This window comes from Globicephala melas, chromosome 15, assembly GCF_963455315.2.
Source record: "Globicephala melas chromosome 15, mGloMel1.2, whole genome shotgun sequence".
Lineage (NCBI taxonomy): Eukaryota > Metazoa > Chordata > Mammalia > Artiodactyla > Delphinidae > Globicephala > Globicephala melas.
The window spans coordinates 26,818,172-26,835,185 of NC_083328.1; the positions used below are offsets into that span (position 1 = coordinate 26,818,172).

The 17,014-nt window shown below is 40.9% G+C and overlaps 1 pseudogene; it reads right to left on the reverse strand.

Annotated features, from left to right (window-relative positions):
• Positions 1-15,265: 15,265 nt before the first annotated feature.
• Positions 15,266-15,873, reverse strand: LOC115867588 (large ribosomal subunit protein uL15-like; annotated as a pseudogene).
• Positions 15,874-17,014: the final 1,141 nt, after the last annotated feature.

The window sequence follows — 17,014 nt, forward strand, 5'->3', positions numbered from 1 at the left end:
AACGTACATTGCATTTGGGAAAAATGTTCTGACGGACCTAGATGGAAGTTTAAAATCCATTTTCCAAAGGACACAATTGTTATTGTCGTTTGCAATATGTATTTTCTGACAGATTCCAAGATGTGACTTATGAAATGGTTTTGAAGAGATTGTCTACTTCAAGAGTCTAGATAATAACAGAATTTTTCTCTTATGGTCACCAAGCATTCTGAGTGTGTCTCACGTTTGTTCACAAAAGCCTGGAGAGGGAGGCAGGGGCTGGGATGTGGGTTTTGCTAGCAGAGGACATTGAATCACAGAGCCTTCTGAGAGAAAAGCTGTGTCTCCTGACCTGAGGAATTGCCATGGGGCGATGGGAGGGAGCAGCTGTTAGAATCCCATTCCAAGCCCATGCTAAGCTAGCAAATGCCCAGGAGCTGTCCATGGTGCTTATCTCTGTTTCCTCTCCAGTAGATATCAAGCAAAGTAGTGTGTGCTGCTGGAAGGACCCTAAAGTCAAAGACAATTGAGAGAAACTTCCATAATCTAACATATGTTTAAAGCAAACTTTAGTTGTTTCAACACCAGAATGAAGCACAGGAAAGAAGAAAAGTAGTAGGAAACAACATTTGCTCTCCCACCACCAAAGTCTACTGTTAGTATTTTGACATGGTTTCTTCCAGTGTTTTTTTCTCTGCATAGTTTCTGTGTTACTTGATATTGTTTCACATTGCATATGTAATTTCTCCATGGCATTCAAAATAATAAAAATATACTTTTAAACCTTTCTTCAGGGTTTTTGAGGTATAGTTTTCACATAGTAAAGTTTACCCATTTTAGTGCATAGGTCTCTGAATTTTGACACACGTGTACCACCACCATAATCAAGACATAGAACAGCCCCATTGTCACCAAAAATTTCCTCATAAACCTTTTAAATCATACTTTCTCCCCACTCCTAGACCCTGGTAACCACTGATCTCTTTTTCTGTCCTTAGACAAATACTATTTTGATAACTCATAATACAATAAGTAGGTATACTATATTTTCTTAATTTTGTCTCTGTAAAATATTTAGTTTATTCTATTGTTTCCTATCATAAATAATACTGCAATGAACATTTTTGTACATAGAGCTTTTCCAGAATCTTAAGTAATTACCTTATTATGGAATTCCAGGAATGAGATTGATGCATGAGAGATTAGGAAAATTTTGAAGCTTGACTCTAGAACCAGACACCAATTTAAAACTCTTGATACTGAAAATCTGGAGGAACTGTTTATAAAAACTTCATAAGGACGTCCCTGGTGGTGCAGTGGTTAAGAATCTGCCTGCTGATGCAGGGGACATGGGTTCGAGCCCTGGTCCAGGAATATCCCACATGCCGCAGAGGAACTATGCCCATGTGCCACAACTACTGAGCCTGTGTGCCACAACTACTAAAGCCCGCATGACTAAAGCCCGTGCTCTGCAACAAGAGAAGCCACCGCAATGAGAAACCCATGCACCGCAAGGAAGAGCAGCCCCCCTCGGCGCAACTAGAGAAAGCCCGCGTGCAGCAACAAAGACCCAGTGCAGCCAAAAATTAATTAATTAATTAATTAAAAACAAAATAAAAAAACTTCATAGTACAGGGGAGAGAATTTGGAATGTGCAGTAGGACAACACTAGTGTTAGAAACCAGCATTTCCAGTCATGCCACAATTCAACTTAGTCTTCAACAACTTCTCAGACATGCTGAAACATCCTAGCTTGACATTCAAAGTTTTTTATCATCTGCCCTATGTCTATTTTGCCCCACCCCCCTCCATCGTGATCTATATATATATCTATGGTACAGTATACTCTATATGCACCTCTACTTGTGCTTCTAAGTGTGCCACCTTCTCTTATAGTTCCTGTCTTTGGACATATTTGTCCCCTTTCTGAAAAAACCTCCTTCAGCCTCCACTGTCCCCTTCTTTTCCAGCTTTCTTAACCATCCCTTAGTGCTAGGCACCTTTGCTTTGTGCTCCCACAGTCCGCTCTGCTTACCTCTGTGTTAGGACTCTTTCATTTATACCCTCAACGATTATATATTGAGAGTCTACAATATGCAGGGCACAGAGGACATGATAGTGAATGAGAGAGACAAAATCCCTGTCAAATGGAAAATGACATTCTTACAGCAGAGGAGATGGTACTGGAGCAGAGACCTGAGTAATGAAAAGAAAGAGCCATAGGAATAGATGGGTGAAAAGTGCTTTAGGCAGATGGCAAAACAAGCGCAAAGACCCTGAAAACTGAAATGCTTGGCTTATTTGAGGAACAGTAAAAAGGCTGTATGACTGGAGTTTGGTGAGCAAGAAAAAAAGTTGCAGGAAATAAAGTTAGAGAGGAAAGTAGGTCCTGATCATTTAAGGCCTTGTAGGTCATGACGCAGTATGGCTTTTATTGCAAAATATGATTGAATAATTAGAGTTTTTAATTAGGAGAGTGACAAGATATGATTTGTATTTAAGAACATCATTCTGACTTCTGGGTGAAGAAGAGGGAAAATAATAGAAGAAAGACTACCACGTAGGCGACCACGGCAGTCACGTGGGTATGAAACAATGATGACTTAGGCCAGCAGTCAGCAAACTTTTTCTGTAATGGGCCAATTGTAAAAATTTTAGATTTTGTGGACCAAATGGTTTCTCTAACAAGCACTCAGTTCTGCCATTGTAGCATGAAGGCAGCCACAGACAATATATAAATGAATGAGGTGGCTGTTTTCCAATAAAATGTTATTTACAAAAACAGATGGTGGGTTGGATTTGGCCCAAGGGCTTTTTGAGCTCTGTCTTATACTAAGAGTTATGATGAAGGTAGTGATGAATGATTAGATTAAATATACATTTTTGGATATAGAGTAGGTTTTCTCTGAGAAGTCAAAAGTTCTGTTTTGATCTAAGGTATTGAAGATGCTCATTCAATGTCTACATGAAGGTTTTGAATGGGCAGTTGGAGGGTTGAGTGAAGAGTAGAGTACTGTGGAAAGACTGGCTAGCAGTATTAACTCTGGGATTATCAACATGCAGGTGCTAAATAAGAAGGGATGTAACCATTTAGGGAAAGAGTTTAGACAGAGAAGAGCAGAGGAGAAGAGAGGGGAGGCGAGGAAAGATGAGGCCTAAGTTATTGAGCCTTGGATCATTTCAGCATCGAGAAGGTGGTATATGAGGACGATCCAGAAAAAGAGACTGAATGAAGAGGAGCTTTCAGTGAAGAGGGTGATATCCCCAAATTCAGGTGCAGACAGTGTTTTTTTTTTAAATTGAAGTATAGTTGATTTATAATGTTATATTAGTTTCAGGTGTACAACACTGATTTGATATTTTTATAGATTATACTCCATTTGAAGTTATTATAAAATATTGGTTATATTGCCTGTGCTGTGCATTAAATCCTTGTATCTTATTTATTTCATTCCTTGTAGTTTATATCTCTTAATCCCCTTCCCCTATCTTGCCCCTCCCGGCAACTCTTGTCCCACTGGTAAGCACTAGTTTGTTCTCTGTATCTGTTTCTGTTTTGTTATATTCATTCATTTGTTTTATATTTTTAAGAAGAAAGAGTGCCAGATGTATCAAAGATTGCTGAGAATTCTTGTAAAAAGAGCGCGGAGGGTTGACTATTAATTTTGGCAACATAGAGGTTATTGGCATAAATGAAATGGTATAAATAAGACTCATATGGATACAGTCAGAATAAGCCTGGAATGTGGGGTAGTCTGCAATAAGTTGAAAAGAAAAATGGGATGCTGGATGGAAGAAAATGTAGTATCAAGGGAAGTGTTCTTTAAAAAGTGAGAGTTGCCATAGCTTGTCTGTGTGCTTATGGGAACGATCCACAAAGAGGGGAGAACTGATGCAGGAGAAAGAAGAGACAGTTGAAGCAGTAAAGCCTTTGAAGAGGAAAGAGTCACAGGGGAGGGGTTGACAGTCCATCCAGCGCAACAGGGAAGTCAGAATCAGTCTGTACAGATGCTTGTAAATTTGGTGGTGGCGGTGGGATGATGAAGGAATCCTTTTGAATGCTTCTTGTTTTTAGTGAAATAAGAAAAATGTCATCAGTTTTCCAAGGATGGGAGAAGAGGCATTGGAGGTTGGAGAAGAAGACTTTTAAATAGTCATCCTGGAAAAACAGACAGGGAAACTTTCCAGGGAGACACTATAAGATTTTCTTGTAGGGCTATGGTCATAAGGGGAAAGTGAGGTCAGTCAGCTGGGTGTTTTTCTCCAACCATGTTGAGCTGTTGGGCTGCAGGCACAGAAGCGGTGAAGCACTGGGTTTAACCTGGGCTTGACTTGGATGGAGAAACAAAATAGAGTGAAGGGGAAGTAAAAGAGTTATTGGTGTCCCCAAGTGGTATGGGTTAGTGTTTGACCATGAGCGTAAACTTTATGAAGAAAAAAGTAAGAGTGGACAAGAGATGATCATTAGTGAGGTGGTGATTGGGAACCATGGGTTAGAGACCTTAATGGTGGAGAAGAGTAATTGGATTAGAGACTGCTGCAAGGTATGAGGTGGAAAGATAAGAGGGTGGAATACTTAAGTTTGAGGTCTTAGACCTGGTGCTATCAAAGTTCTAGGGTGTAATCATGCAAATGTGTGGCTGAGATGAGACAAAAGAACATATTTGCAGAGGTAGGGTGGTCAAGGACCCGAGAAGCTGGGTCCTTGGATGGATAATTGGACAATTCACATGGACATTGGAGTCACAAGGAAGGATGACAGGAATAATGGTGGACAGGAAGACAGTGGTCCAGGTGCTAGAATCTTCTGTGAATGAGAGTGTGTGGCTGTGAAGTAGGCCCAAGACTGTGAAAAGAAGGGGCTGTGGATGGTGAAGGCTTGGTGTGAACTTCAAATGAGCTGAAATTTTGGAAGCAAGAAGGAAAAGAAATGGCTGGGAAGCAGCCACGTTGAAGTAAGAAGGATGCTTTCCTACCTTTTCGCACGTAAGAAAAAATTATTGCTCTCAGGGAATAGTCATGACTGGGTTAGCGTCTCTATACAGGCATTCCTCATTTTCTTGTGCTTCACTTTACTGTGCTTCACAGATATTGTGCTTTTTACAAATAAGTAGAACGGAAACAGAATCACAGGTAAAAAGAACAAACTGTGGTTATCAGTGGGAAGAGGGGTGGGGGAGGGGCAAGATAGGAATAGGGGATTAAGAGGTACAAACTGCTATGTATAAAATAAACAAGATACAGGAAATATTGTACTGCGCAGGGACTATAGCCAATATTTTATAATAGCTTTAAATGGAATATAATCTATAAAATATAGAATCACTGTGTTGTACACCTGAAACTAATATAATATTGTAAGGCAGCTGTACCAAGTAAGTCTATCAGTGCCATTTTTCCAACAGCATTTGCCCACTTTGTGTTTCTGTGTCACATTTTGGTAATTCTTTCAATATTTCAAACGTTTTCATTATTATAATCATTACGGTGATCTGTAGTCAGTGATCTTTGATATTCTACTGTGACTCACTGAAGGTTCAAGATGATTGTTGGTGTTTTAGAGCAACAATGTATTTTTAAATTAAGGTATGTACACTGTTTTTTAAAGACATAATGTATTGCACCCTTAATAGACTACAGCACAATGTATACATAACTTTTATATGCACTAGGAAACCAGATAATTTGCATGGCTCACTTTATTGCCATATTCCCTTTATTGTGGTGGCCTGGAGCAAAACCCACAATATCTCTGAGCCATGCCTGTATATATAGTATTACTCCTTTGCCCAGGCAAGAAAACTGAGGTTCAGCAAGATTAGGGAACCTGCCCAAGGTCACAGGGCAGCTGAGGTTCAAGCCCGTGTCTTCCTGATTCTGGAACCTGTGTTCTGGTGTGGTATGATTCGCAAATCTGAACCCCATGCTATAATCAGTTCTGCCATGCGTGAGCTCTTCTGCCCTGACCCTGTAGCTTCCTCCTTCAGAGATCTCCCCCTGAGGTCATTCAGAAGGTTACTGGCATTTGTAGCCTTGTCTGGGGCTGGCCTTGGCCGAGAATCCTTGGATATTGTTCTCAGAGTTAATAACCCCTACAGGGAATTCACCCTTGACTTCTCCTCCCTCCCAGATTCTACTCCGAGCAGGGACAAGTTGGTACTAGACGGCTGGTTTTCATTCTCTTGATGTTGACAGGGAGATAATGAGTCAGATAGGCCTTGGTTATGAAATGAAGCCCTGGGAGGAAATTATCATCAGACTTCTTAGTGAGGAGAGCAAAAAAAAGGAATTTAAATTAAAGTGGTAACTGATGTTTTGGTTGGCATTCAGACCGTCTCCTTAAGTCTTTTTTCCTCTTCATGTCATCATTAAATGAAACAGAGCAGGCAACTGGCAAATGGGAGAAAGGTAGGCAAATACTCTGATGCCGTGAGAGCTGATCTTTAATAGCTCTCATTTAGGCTTTGAGCCCCGCAATGAATGGGAAGCATTCTACCTAGTCCTCCAGCAATCCCATAAGGTGGACAACCCTCCCCTGCCCCTTTAACAAGTAGGCAATGGAGTCACATTGTTATCTTACTTGAGGCCACACATAAATCCCTGCCTCCCAAATCAGTCCCTTTTCCACTTCAAGGTGGTCCCTCCCAATGGACCCTATTCATCTGCCTTGACTTTGCTTAGAAGCTGGAAGGAAGAAGGGAGAGGCCAAATCAGGAGATTGAATCAGATTTCCTCGTGGTCTTCCTCTCCTCTGTATCATAAATTCTAGTGCTTGGCTGCCTGGGTATTAAGTATTGCCTCTGTCACCTACCAGCTGTGTGACCTTAGGGAAATTACTTAATCTCTCTGAACCTCATTTTCTCCATCTGTAAAACTCTTGTAATTATGCATCTCTCTCACAGGGTTGTTGTGCAGATTAAATAATTTAAGTATGTTAAACACTTAAAACGGTGCCTGGCACATAAGCAGTGTTTGCTGTTATTTTTATAGTTTCCGCTGTTGTTTTTATTATTGTCAGCTAGTAATAGTGATAATGATTATGATGACATCAATGATAAGAGCTAACTGTTTGTTGTGCCTCTACTGGGGTTCCAGGGTTGACTGTGACTAGTGATTTGCATGTGGTATCTCAGTGAGCACTCATCAGTCAGGATACTTTCGGATGCGAGTAATAGAAATTGTACATCAAGCTGGTTTCAATGATAAGTCACTTATTACTGCCTGTTAACAGGAAACTCAGAGGTAAGACAGATTTCAAAGTAGGCTGATTCGGAGGATCAACAGAGATGCACGAATCCAGGCTCTTTTTACCCTTCTCTGTTTTCCTCAGTGTTAGTTTCACCCATAGGCTTATCTCAAGATGGTTAAAGAAGCTCCAGGCATCACCTCTGGACCAGACAACATCTAGAAATGAAAGAGACTCTTGGATAGATGGAACTTTTCTGAAAAGTCCCCAGTAATCTCCTGCTCTTGTCTCATTACCAGAACTGTGTCCTATGCTTTTTCCAAATCAATTGAGAGAATATTTCCTCCAGACCAATCAGGTCGCCCTGGGAGCTGAGGGTGAGATCAGCCTTCCAGAAGTATATGGACACCTGGAAAAATCATGGTACCTGAAAAAAAAAATCATACTCCGTGAGGAAGAAAAGGAAATAGATGTGGGTGGTCAAAATCAGGGTTCACTGTAGGTAGGTGGTGTTGTTCCTTTTTTTTTAAAAAAATTAATTAATTTATTTTTGGCTGCATTGGGTCTTTGTTGCTGCGCGTGGGCTTTCTCTAGTTGCGGCAAGCGGGGGCTACTCTTTGTTGCCGTGTGTGGGCTTCTCATTGTGGTGGCTTCTCTTCCTGTGGAGCACAGGCTCTAGGTGCATGGCTTCTGTAGTTGTGGCATGTGGGCTCAGTAGTTGTGGCTCGCAGGCTCTAGAGCACAGGCTCTAGAGTGCAGGCTCAGTAGTTGTGGCACACAGGCTTACTTGCTCTGTGGCATGTGGGATCTTCCTGGACCAGCTCTCAAACCCATGTCCCCTGCATTGGCAGGTGGATTCTTAACCACTGCGCCACCAGGGAAGCCCTGTTATTCCTTTTTAATAGAGAAGGAAACTGAGGCTCTGAAAGGTTTAGTAATTTTACACGGTCATCAATTTACAAGTGGAACTCAAACCCAACTGTGTCTGATCCTAAAATTCATGTTCTTTAGGGCCACAGTAAAGCTTTATGGGATTTGCTATGTTCACAGCAGCACTATTTACACTAGCCAAGACATGGAAGCAACCCAAATGTCCATCAGCAGATGAATGGATAAAGAAGATGTGGTACATATATACAATGGAATATTACTCAGCCATAAAAAGAATGAGATAATGCCATTTGCAGCAACATGGATGGACCTAGAGATTATCATACTAAGAGAAGTAAGTCAGACAGAGAAAGACAAATACCACATGATATCATTTATATGTGGAATCTATAATACAAGTCAAAGTATCTATGAAACAAAAACACACTCACAGATAGAGAGAACAGACTTGTGGTTGCCATGGGAGAGAGAGGAGAGGGGAGGGAAGGAATGGGAATGGAATGGAATTAGCAGAGGCAAACTATTATATATAGGATGGATAAACAACAAGGTCATACTGTATAGCACAGGGAACTATATTCAATATTCTGTGACAAACCATCACAGAAAAGAACATGGAAAAGAATATATATTTTATACATATTATATATATTTATACATATATATATTTTTATATATATATATACACAAACACACACACACATACATACTGAGTCACTTTGCTGTACAGAAGAAATTAACACAACATTTTAAATCAACTATACTTCAATAAATTTTTTTAAAACTTTATGGGCTTTAGAGATGTGACAATTTTTATTGATTGAGCACATACCAGGTGCTGGACACTGTGGAGACACTATACAAGAATCTTATTTAATTCCTTTAATCAACCCAATAAATTAGGCATTTTAGTTCCATTTAATGGGATGAGGGTGGTAAACTGAGGTTAAAACAGGGTATGTGGCTTGTTGCAGGCTATAGATCTAAGCCAAAAAATCAAAATTTGAACCCAGGTCTCTCTGGCTCAAAAGTCTAAACTTTTCCTATGACCCCAAAATAATCGAATGTCATTCTCATATTCCTCTATTACTTGGGATTCGTATGGGAAAAAGTCAAACTTTTAATGAGGATCCTGACAACTTTCAATTCAAAGACCCAGGTATTTTTCCTAATTTTTATTTTAGAATAAGACTTCAAAGCACACATAGCCGTGAGCTTTTTCTCTTCTTTTGCGCTCCAAGTTCTGTGACCTCCTCTTTCCACCTGCTTTCACTGAGAACTTTTAGGATAAAACATCGTAACTGGCTGCTCTGGTGCCCTCTGGGCTGCATGGGATCAGGAGTGTGGAAACAGCTTCCTTGGGTTCCATGCTGGCTTACCTCCTCTTCTCCCTCAGCCAGGAGCAAGGGGAGAGCTAAGGGCACTATGATTCCATGAAACCCAGGTCGTGCTCATATCTCAGCAGTTTCTCCCCTTTGTTCCCTAAAATCCCTTCTAGTTCTAAGACAGGGAAAGGAATTCTGGTTAGTTGAGGCCCCAGCAAAGTACAAGGCAGTATACCACTATTTAATTTTCACAACATCCACATCAAACATTAGTATCCTGTATGAGGGTGAAGAAACTGTGGTTCACAGAGGTGATACCCAAGGTATCACAGCTGGTGAGTGAGGGTTTGGGGCTGGGCTGTGTCTGACTCCAGATCTTCGATTTTTCTGTTGTGTTTCCCAGATTGTAAATTCCTGTAGGGAATCTGCCAAAGTCTTATACTTCCTTGCACCCCTCCTCTGTATCTTAGGCATAGTCATATTAATCTATTTTGCTTGCAACTAACAGAAACCTACTCAGATTAGCTTAAGCAAATAGAGGGATTTATTATAAGAATACTGGTACCTCACAGAGCCCCAAAGCAGGTCTGAGTCCCAGGAGCAAATGGAAATCATCAAGGCCTTGAATGCCATGTAGACTTTCCCTCCATTATGTGAGCTTCTGCGTGTTTGCTTCATTTTTGTTCACTTACGGTAGCTTCCTTTGCTTCCCACAAATTAAAAAAAAAAAAGACTGCAGGCACCTCTAGTTTACATGTGACTAGATTATTCATGCACAAGACCTTTGTTTTTCCTTTTTTTTTCCCTATTTCTCAATCCATTTCAATCTCCTCCACATTCTGTGCTCTCAGGGAAGGGATTAATTGGCCTGGCTAGGCTAAGACTTGTATCCAACACTAGCCCAATCATCTGTGTCTAAAGGCTGGGAGTAACGTTGGGCCAAAATGGCAGCTTCCCTTGGAACTTCATGGATGGAGGGAAGAGGAAGTGGTCTCAGAAAAACGTAAGGGGGAGATCCCAGAAGTTGTGTTTTATTAGATAGACAATCTGATAGGTATCCTTCATAATAAATATTGCAACTGTACTATCTCATTAAGACAATCCAGTGATTTATGTATAAAGCATGTAGAACAGTGTCAGTTGATATAAATGCTCAATAATGCAGAAAATTTTTTTGTTTGTTTGTTTTAAAATATATATATATATATTCTTTTTCAGTTTCTTTTCCTTTATACGTTATTACAAGATGTTGAATATAGTTCCTTGTGCTTGACAGTAGGTCCTTGTTTATTTATTTTATATATAGTAGTGTGTATATGTTAATCCCAAATTCCTAATTTACCCCTCCTCCCTTTCCCCTTTGGTAACCATAAGTTGTTTTCTGTCTGTGAGTCTGTTTCTGTTTTGTAAATAACTTCATTTGTATCATATTTTTTAGATTCCACATATATGTGATATCATAAGATATTTGTCTTTCTCTGTCTGGCTTACTTTACCTAGTATGATAATCTCTAGTCCATCCATGTTGCTGCAAATGGCATTATTTCATTCTTTTTTATGGCTGAAGTAGTATTCCACTGTGTGTGTGTGTGTGTATATATATATATATATATATATATATATATATGTCACATCTTCTTTATCCATTCATCTGTCAGTGGACACTTGGGTTGCTTCCATGTCTTGGCTATTGTGAATAGTGCTGCTGTGAACACTGGGGGTACATGTATCTTTTCAAATTAGAGTTTTCATCTTTTCCAGATATATGCCTAGGAGTGGGATTGCTGCATCATATGGTAGTTCTATTTTTAGTTTTTTAAGGAACCTCCATACTGTTCTCCATAGTGGCTGCACCAAAAGTGCAGAAGGTTTTTATTCCTTCCTTTGAGTCTTGAGGTGGAAAACAGAATAAATTGCCATTTGGAGAGGAGGAAACGTCAGTGCGTAAGCTCAGGGGGGCGTGGCTAAAAGGCCATGGCATTCTTCTTAGAATCGAAATTGGGGCATGCTTATCTCTAAGGCAGAAGTCCTTTGGTTACAGGTAGACTCAAAATGTGTAAAGATTTTTTTTTTCTCCTTCACTTAAAACCATGCTCTTGACCATAGATGCACATACGGATTTTTAAAACAAACGTGTTTTAAAAATTCTGATGCTGAGTCCCACCTCCAGGGATTCTGATTCAAATGGTCTGGGGTGGGGCACATGCATTAATTTTCCAAAGAGCTTCTGAGGTGAGTCTCATACACACAGGAGGGAGAGCTACTGGTTTATAGCGAGAAGCAATTACCTGATGACCTGAGCCTATTCCAAGAAGATGTTCAAACCAAAAGCGACATGATCCCAGGCAGGCAGGGAAGGTGTCTTTTGCTCCAGGCAGACATGGGCCAGGCTCTGAAGTGATGTCCTCTCCAGGAGGTGCTGTGCTGAAGCCATTGATGGGTCTCTTCTGGAGTGAGACCTGTTTTTGGTGATCACAAGAGAAATACTGAAGCTCAGGTGGATCTTGTTAGTGTCAAGTTCATTCCTACCGGCTCCAGTTTGCTCTGCCCTTTGAATTCATCATCTCCGATTTGAAACGGTATTAGGGCATATTAGAAAGAGACTGAAGGGGATGGGAGAACAGGTTCAAGTGGCCTTTCCTGATACACAGCCAAATTTTAAGAGCAGAAGGAGAATGTACAGTAGCTGCATTAGCTCACATCAGGGAAGGGCTCCTGGTCTCAACCTTTGCTCCCTTTTCCAGACAGTTACAACAACTGCCCTGCCTAGACAAAATTGATAATAGTACCTTGAATCTGACAACACTTGCAACCTATAAAGCTCCCTCACAAATACCTTACTGTTCCCAAAGTGTGAAAACATGAACCACAGGAGGTGTAAAAGATGATTTTAAGTGGTACACAGAGATTTTTAATAGTTATCTTAAAGCCTATTTGGGAAAACATAATTATCAAGGGAAAACTGATTTCACAGACATTTCTTATGATAAAGTAGATGATTAAGTAGTGAGTTCATTTAAAGAGAAGTGTTCATTTCAGGTTGTGGTAGATATGGTAAGACATTGTGATGTATTTTGAGGGTGATCAAAGTTTGGGGTACACTGGGTTATTTCATTGTCACCAGTAATCCAGAGTAAGTTGGTTGTCACTTTTTTTGGCTTTATTTTTATGGATTAGGAAATTGGGGCTTTGAGAGTTTAAATAACTCATCCAGTTTTTTTTTAATGCCCTCAAATTCATGTCTTCTGAATCTAATTCCAGGCTTCTCTCTATGACCTTGCTCTTCTACTGAGAGTTAATGTCTAAGCCAAAACCTTTGTTGTTCTAGCAGGTGAGGAAGGTCTTCGCAGAGCCATCCACACTCAGGATTAATGACACGCATGACTCTGGACACATAATGGAATGGACCAATTCAGTGGTTCTCTAAGGGTGGTTTCTGGGCCAATAGCAGAAGCATCTGCCTGGAATGTGTGCAAATTCTTAGACCCACTCGAAGACTGTTGGGTCAGAAGCTCTGAGGATGGGACCCAGAAATCTCTGTTTTATCAAACCCATAGGGTGATTCTGAGGCACACTAAAGTTTAGGAACTATCCTGTGGTTCTCAACTGGGGGTAATTTTATCCGGAGAATCAAATTATTTGGAATGACATCCCTGCTTTACTGTGTCTTGGCTGTGTGACTTTGGCAAATTTCATCACTTTCCTGAGCCTCTGTTTCCCCATCTGTAAAATAAGGGTGATAATAATTGCAGTACTGATGAGGACTGTAGGGCACAATGCATGTAAAACTCTTAGAACAATTCCAGACCCATAGAAAGTGCTTGCCACATGCTAAGTATAATCATTATTAATTCTTTGTATTGTCTGTTTAGGTCTTGCATCTTTAAAATGGCAAGTCTGTCCCCTTTGTGCTCAATAGGACGCCCGATGCCCACATGCTAGCGTTCATTCCTAGTCTCCTCGCTCTGCCTCATATCTGAGAGTGTATCCTCTTTGTCTAGAACCAACCTTTTCTCTCTCTACTTCATCTGGCAAAGTTGTCCATCAGAAATAAAAGAGAGTTCGATTTTATGATATGCCAGGTAACGAATTGCATCATATGCCTCCAGCTTCTTGGACTCTACATTGGTCCTTGAAGGTTGGTGTGATTTTTTACAGTGGGGATGAGACAGGTGTCTGTCACTACACTAGCTGCTCTCAGTTTCAAAGGATGCATTTTGAATGATGGGTTTTCAGCATCACGCGAGGGATGACTTCGCCCCACATGGGCAGGCTCTCACTGAAGCTTTCATAAGGTCAGCCTTGCCTGGGTTAATATGGCTTTCAAAATAATAAAGGGGAAGAATCAAAATCTGTCTGCTTTCATTAAGTCTAACCCTGGCCTGCCTATTAGAATATGTGTAACTCAGCACCATGTAGAAGGATGGCCGGCCTCCAGGTTAAGCTAGGTACAAAGGAGAGGAATGAGGCTCCTCATTTATGGTCCAGGAAGCAAATGGGGTCAACATCATTAATATCAGAGCATCCCCAAATTGTTTTCAGATGATCAAACCACTGAGGGAAGGGCCAGTGAGGGAAGCTCTGAACATGTCATTATGATGAGAACTGTTCAAGCTTCTTTTCCTTCCATGTAACCTCAGAAATATGTGGCTCCCAGCTCACACCATCGTCTACCTGCTGCAAAAGCCTCTTTCTGTCTTTGCATCTGAGCGCCACAACGGGAACTCTCCTCCAAGTCAAAACAGAAAAAAATGGGAAAATCTTGCACAGATGGCTGTGCAGCCCTCTTGATAACAGTGCCCTCATCTAATATGGAATTACTGGAAAGCAGTTTGAACAGGCTTTGGATTCCAAGGCTGCGGGAGGAGAGAAGTCGGCAGATTCAAACATTCTGGGGGCTTCTGTCAGATTTGTTGTTGTTATTCCAGAGTTCTGTTTCTGGGCCACAGAGCATCTCCCAGGGTAGGTGTGGGCTTCATGCAAAAAAGATGAAGTCAACAGGCAGCCGCCGTCCTTGAGAGGGAGTTATTTCTTGAGTGTTTTTTCTGAGCCTGCCTAGGAGGAGAGCACTGATAGATGGAGACTTCTATTTCAAAGGTTTGTTTAGTTTTTCAGGGAGGAGTGATATTTTGGTGACTCATCTTAACAACAGTTGTAGGGGAAGATCTGCTAAAGGTTAAGAGCATTAAACATAAGGAACATGAAACAGTTAAATGACAGAGTATAGTATACCAAGCCCTGTCCTAGGTACAAGGGCAAGGGCTCTCAACCTTGGCTGTGCACTAGAGTTCTCCTTGGCACTCAAAAACAATTTAATAAAAAGAAATACAATCTAATGCCAGACCCCAGACTAATTAAACCGGAACCTCTGGGGATTCTCCCAGGCATCTGCATTTTTCAAAGCTCCTCAGGTGATTTCAATGTGAAATCAGGGCGGAGCATCCCTCACTAAATTGACAGAGTTGAATAGACATAATTTGCTCCCTTGAGAAAGTAAGCAATCATGTAAATAAATATATGTGATATAAGACATTATATGGCACTCATGGTAATGCACACAAGGGATCGTGTTTGGGGAGAGAACGAATAGACTAATTTTCCTTGGGAGGATCAGGGGATACTTCATGGGGGAGACGATGTCAGAATGATTTTGAAGATGACAAAGGATTTTGCCAAGTTGGCAAGCAGGGAAGAAGATTGGAGGGGGGAAGGGAGCCCACATGCTGTGCATGCAGGTAGAGAAAAGTTAAGAAGATGCTGGAGATTTCCGACCCATAACATAACTATCAGATATGGAACAATTCGTGCAGTGCTCTCAACACCCAACCCGGAAGCTGCTCCTGACTGCTGAGAAATCAGTGGCTGGGAAAATTCCCCTTTCTCTTCAGTGGAACCTGTAGTGTGAGAGCCTAGAGCTGGAAGGCAGTGCTTGTGCAGAGATATCCTTCCACAGACTAAGGGGTGACAGGGAGGACATTGAATGACATCCAACTTTTTGTGCTGTTAAATTTTTAAAGCAATTTTTAGCATTTAATGAAAACCATGTGGCTTCAAGCCACCAGGATATCAGACCCCTCTTCCTGCCCTTAATCTTCTTCCTGGCTCATCTGCTGAAGAATTTGACCTTCATGATGACAGGCAGCTTTAGGAGCTTCTCTTCTCCAGAACGTTTTAGTAGCATGATCGTATCACATCCGTGATGGGGGTGTCTCCAGTCTCGGTTTTGGAAGCATTTACCCATGTCTGCTCACTGACCAAGGTCCATAATTTAGTGAGGTTGACAGTGGGGCAGAAGTTCTGGTTCCTCTTTAAGTGGTTATGCCTCATACGAACCTTGTCAAAGTAACCTAGGTAGTGTTTGCCTAAGTTGATCGTATGGTGATGCCTGCCCCTAGCATGACCCCCGCTTCCCCAGTGCTTCTGGTTCTTGCTCATGTGGCCATCACCATGGCTCCCATGGTCCTGAATTTTATGGTTCTTCCTTAGTTTGGATGGTAGGTCAGTGACCCAGACAAATGAGATGTTAATATTTTTGAAGTTGCAACATTTTCATGAGTGGATGCTGTAGCTAATAGAAATAAAAACTGGTTACAGAGATAAAATTTATGAAGTCTTGGTACTTGGTGCAAATTTTGAAGACGTGGGATGAATTTTGGCAGTGACATTCACGTTGGGAAGTACTGCTTGAGGTCAACACCAATCAAGCCACATACCCATTGCCAGCTGAGTTGTGACCAGGCTTATCCATCATGTGACGTCTTGTCAATTACCACGTCATTGCCCCTAACAATGCTACAACTAAAGCTACAACCACAACAATTTAAAAAACATTTTGAGGGCTTACTATGCCCTAAATGTGTTAACTATTTTAAGAAATCTTTGATTATGTTTTGCCACCTATACTCCATTTATTTTATTCTTAATATTCATCAAATGTTTTACTTGCATATGTGTTTACTCATAACAAGGGTAATATTTTGAAAAATTTAAGGAGATACTTTTCTCCTTTTTGTGTTAAATCATGTTCTTCCAATACAGTTTTAATTTTTTTAATTTATTTTATTAAAGTATATTTGATTTACAATGTTGTGGTAATTTCTGCTCTACAGCAAAGTGATTCAGTTATACATGTATATATGTACATTCTTTTTCTTTTCCTTTATGGTTTATCACAGGATGTTGAATATAACTTCCTGTGCTATACAGTAGGATCTTGTTATTTATCCATTCTATATGTAATAGTTTGCAACTGCTAATCTCAATCCTTCCCTCCCCCATCTCCCCTCCCCCTTGGCAACCACAAGTCTGTTCTCTATGTCTGTGAGTCTGTTTCCTTCCAACACAGCTTTAGAATAAGAAGGAAGAAAGATGCCACCTCGGGGAAGAGAAGAGTGCAGAATAGGGAACATCGTTGTGAAAGATGAAGAAGTAGCTGAAGGCCCATTCCTGCTGCTTCAGATGGCGTGGGAAGAAACAAGTTAGCAGCTCAATGAAGCAGGCGGTGGAATACGTGTATCTTTATCAACCTCTTTGGGCTGCAGTACAGGCAGGGGAAACCAGCTAGATAGATGGAGGGGGAGATGAAGGCAGAAGAGGATTTTTTTCTTTTTCTGCTTCCTATTTGGGATCTGAG